Source organism: Choloepus didactylus, chromosome 18 (assembly GCF_015220235.1).
Source record: "Choloepus didactylus isolate mChoDid1 chromosome 18, mChoDid1.pri, whole genome shotgun sequence".
Lineage (NCBI taxonomy): Eukaryota > Metazoa > Chordata > Mammalia > Pilosa > Megalonychidae > Choloepus > Choloepus didactylus.
The window spans coordinates 22,490,761-22,495,347 of NC_051324.1; positions in this window are offsets into that span (position 1 = coordinate 22,490,761).

Consider the following 4,587-nt stretch of genomic DNA (forward strand, 5'->3'; position numbering starts at 1 on the left):
CCTTCCCGCCCAAGAGAGAAGGTAATGGTGGGGTGCCCCTGCCAAGGCCGACCAGAGTGGGCGCAGCCACCCAGGATAGCAGCACTGACATCACCAGGCCTGGCTAATTGGGAGCTGCCAGTCCCTGCGTGCCTTTGGGAAAACCGGCCTCCCGGTTCCCAGAGCACTCCCCAGGCATTTACATAAAACCCTCTGCCCCTGCCAATTCCTCACCGACCCTTCCTCCGGCTGGAAAAACCGGTCTCACCAGACCAGGGGAGGCAGGCTGACCCATGCCCGGACAGATGGACCCTCAACAAAAATGATGGCAAGAAGGCTGCAGGTTAGATTCACAGGAGCAGGCTCAAAACTGGCCTGGCCTCCGGAGTCCAGGGCCAGACACTTCTCTGAATGATTCTGATTCTGATTTCCCACCCCTCCGTGGATCCCAGAGTTTTCATTTATCTGGCAAGGTGGGGGTGGGGGAAGATGCCATATTCATCTTCCATTCTGTGCGCTCAACATCCCTTCCTGGCTGGAAGTTCATCTTTGTGTCTATCCCAAGTCTCCCTCACTGTAGACAGTAGCATATAAGCTTACACTCCCATTTGAAAGCCTTGAGTTCATCTAGATGGAAGTTTCCAGGAGTCTCATCCAGTTCTCTCTCTCCTGCTGCAGAAGGAGAGAAAGAAGTATTTACCATCATCCTCACATTCAACAAAAAGGGGAGCTGAGCTCTTTAGAGGGAAAGGATTTAATTCTGGCTCCCCTCTGGGCTGGGCCTTCCCTCAGTCCTCCTGGACCTGGGGGAGGGAGCAGAGGCACAGATGGGAGGGGGATGCTGAACGGTCCTGAGGGGACAGGGGGATCCTGACAGGACATGCCAGACATCCAGGAGAGCAAGGAGTGGCAGGCAAGCGGCTCCACCCCCACCCCCAGCCCCCCAAGCTGGCATTCCTCATTCATGAAGCACAGAGTCATAAATCACAGACCCACACCTGGGACACCCCCCCCCCAAAGCCCCAGGCAAACAGCCCCCATGGCAGTGGGCTGGCCCCAGAATGGTGGGGCTCCCCCAGAGGCTTACCCACAATTCAGTGGGTTCCTAAAAGACCAACCCCAGCCCTGTGTGTGAGGAGAACCCTCCTGCTACTACCTCCCCTTTCCAGACCCTGCTTGGGTACCTGCCACCCAGGCCTGACTGGGGAATGGGGTATGCCTCACAGGGTGCATGTACCCCCACTCACCGCCTCCCTACCCCCACCCTCAGTCTTGCTCAGCGAGGGCCAGGTATGGGCTGAGGTCACACAGCAGCCCCAGGGGATGAGGCCTGGGCTGGCCCTGCCTTCTCGGTGGTGGAGGTGGACAAGAGTCCGCCTGAGGATCCAGGGGTCGGCCCAGGGGGTGGGGGTGCCCTGGGGGCCAGGACTCACCCAGCTTCTTGGAAACCACCCTCCTCAGCAGGCGGGAGGGCAGGCGGCACCTGTTGGCCTAATCACCGTCATTAGCTGGGCAATAAAGCGGCACCCACTGGGCCAGCCTTTGAAGGAAGGGCCTGTCAGCCTGTGTCAGGCTTGTACAAACAGTCTAGCAGCTCGGCCCTTCCTGCACACACACTCTGGGCTGCAGCAGGTGGATGGGGCTCGACTGGGACTGGGGTCTGTGCCCTCCAACCCTTGTACCTGTGCCTCTGTGCTCATGGCTTCCAAGAAGGCAGCAAGGGGCTTTAGGTGTTCCCCACCAGCGAAATTTGTGCAGCACTGGGACACAAGAACTTCTGAGGTAGTGAGCTCCCCATTGCTGGAGAAGATCAAAGAGGCCAGAAGCAACTTGAGGTCAGAGTCTGCCTGATGCACCTGTGTCCCCAGTTTCCAGCACAAGGCCTGGCACGTGAACGTGGTACAAATGAAGGTATGCATCAGAAGCACAGAGGGGCTTCTTGCTCCTGGAGGGAAGCTGGACACGTTGCCCTTGAAGCCCCTTTCCAGAGTGCTGTGTGTGAGTGCTGTGTGACCTTGGGACAGCATCCTGGCCTCTCTGGGCCAATGTCACCTTAGGCTCAGCAGATAGGCCTACATTTATAAGCCAATTCCTACTGTTCTCCTCTGACCCTGACCCTGAGGGCCCTGGGAGTTCCCCTGTTTTCCACTCTCTGTGCCCCTCCTGGCCAGTGCCTGCCCCAGAAGCAACCATGGCAACCAGAGAGAGGGGCCTGGGAAGCAGGCGTTGGGCCCTGCATGGCTGGGTGGAAGAGGGGAGCTTGTTATGGAGACAGAGCAGGTGGGAGCTGGGCTGTGGATCCCATTCTCTGGGATTCACCTTCCTGGACTCCAGGACCTCGGATCAAGAGCAGCCGTAGGGATTGGTGTCTCCAGCCCCAGAATAGGCCTCCTAGGGCCTCAGGCCCTGACTTCCCTGTCTCTCCAAAGTATCGGAGGGGAGGCTGCCTCCTGAGAAGGGAGGGAGAAGTAGTGCAGGAGGTGCACCCAGGGGCTAAGGGCGAGGGATGGGGACTGAACTGAGATGGGTGGGGTTCTTGGTGGGGTGTGAGCCTGGAGAGGGTGCAGCCTCCATTCATGGCCAACAGAACCAAGAGGTTGTACCAGGGACAGGGAGGCTGAAGGCCTCAAAAGGGTGAGCCCCAAACCTCAGGGGCTGGGAGGCAGGTGCAGTGGCAGGGGAGGGAGCAGCCTGATTGGAAAGCTTGCTCGTCAGGGTGGGGTTGACCCACAGACATTGCACCGAGCCATGGATTCTTGGGTCCACACAGGACAACTCACAGGCACATTCACAGATGTGGCCGCCTGTGTACATACACCCAGCCGCACTCGCTCCCACGGACACGGACGCAGCGCTCGTGGCCACACTCACATGCATAGACATAAAATAGCAGACATTTGCGTACAGTCACTCCCAGACACCCACATGGACTCGGACACCTGTGCACACAGCATCAGATTTAAGCGTTCCCCCAGTTCACAGATGCTTACACGGTTAGACTCAGATTCTAGCATGGACTTTCCAAGCATCACACAGACTTAAAGCACATGTGAGCATGGGAACACAAATGTGGGTTCTCAAACACTCACATATAGGTACATGTATATTTATGCCGATACCGATGCCAGTGAACACACACGTGCACACACGCACAGCACTGGCATTGCTTCTCCTCCCCACCCACCCCCAGCCCCACAACAGTGCCTCCTACAGCCCGAGGGATTAAGACAAGACTGGGGCAGGCCTCCCCACACAGCAGGACTCCAAGTGTGCTCTTTCCACCCCAGCAGACCCTCCCTCCCCCTCCCAAGCTCTCAGCTTGGAAACTCCCTGCATTTCCCAGGGGTCAGCCAACCAGAACAGGCTCAGACCTCCCAGGCCAGCTCCCCCGCCACACACCCCTCCACAGCTCTGGCCGGGTACTCTTCCATCATCCATAGCTGAGGAGGTGCCTGCTCTCCCCCAGGAAGCCCACCCTGATTAACCCCAGGCCTCTCCAACCCTCCATTGACCTGGGGTCCTTGGACTTCAGGGCCTCGTGGCAGCTATGCTTGGGCCCTGTTGCTCAGCAGATTTTCTGAAGTGTTTTCCATGTCAGTGGAATGAGACTTGGAAGGCCTGGGAAGTGGCAGGCTCCATCTTGGGAACTCCATTTGGGAAGACAGGTCCAGCCCACATGAGCCAAAGTGGACAGAAGAGAAGGCCTGTCCTGATGTGGGGTGCAGTTGGGGGCCCCTACGAGTGAGAACATGTTCTTCCTTTTTGCTGGCATACCCAGAGTCACACCAGAGAGAAGCATGGCAGGGACTGGATCTGGAAATTTCCATTCTTAGCCTGTTCCTGGCTCAAAGCAGCCCAGTCCTGGGCAGAGCCAGTAGCACTGCACCTGCTTTGACCTCCAGGCTCCAGAGGCCCCATCCTGATCAGACACCCAGCTACAGCCCATCCAGGCCAGATTCCAGCTCAGCTCCGTCTGCAGACCCTGAGATTAGGGTGCTACAGTGTGTGGGACCAAATCTCCAGATGGAAGCCTTCTCCCAGGGGAGTGGAGCCAGCACTACAGCAGCTAGAGCTGAGGCTGGACACCAGACCTTCTGGGTCCAGGAGTGAACTCTGAGGGGCTGGCATGGAGAGTAGGAGGGGATGGTCCTGTCTGGAGGCAGAGAATGAGCCGAAAGACCTCACAAACCCCATTTCAGTCCAAGGCCTCTGGAATTTCCAAGGCTCCTGTTTCTCAACATCCAGACTGCAAGCAATGAGGAAGTAGTGCTTCCCAAAGGAAAGAGGGAGCCCGAGTCCGCGCCCTTTCCTAGGGCAGAGGTGGATCCTGTCTCGAAAGAGAAGTTCATCTCACCCAACTGCAGCCAAGACTCACTGTGAGAAGGTGGCAACCACAATCACTCCAGAGGATCCCATCAGGGCCCCCCTGGGACCCTCAGCCCCTGAATTAATTTGCATTTCCTTTATTTTCATTGAGTTGAAAATTGCTTCACTTGTTTACTGGCCATTTGTATTTTATCTGCAAATTGCTTATTCATGCTCTTTGCCCATTTTTCCGTGAGATTGTCTTTTTTCATTTATTGTGAGAACCTCTTTATATATGATGGA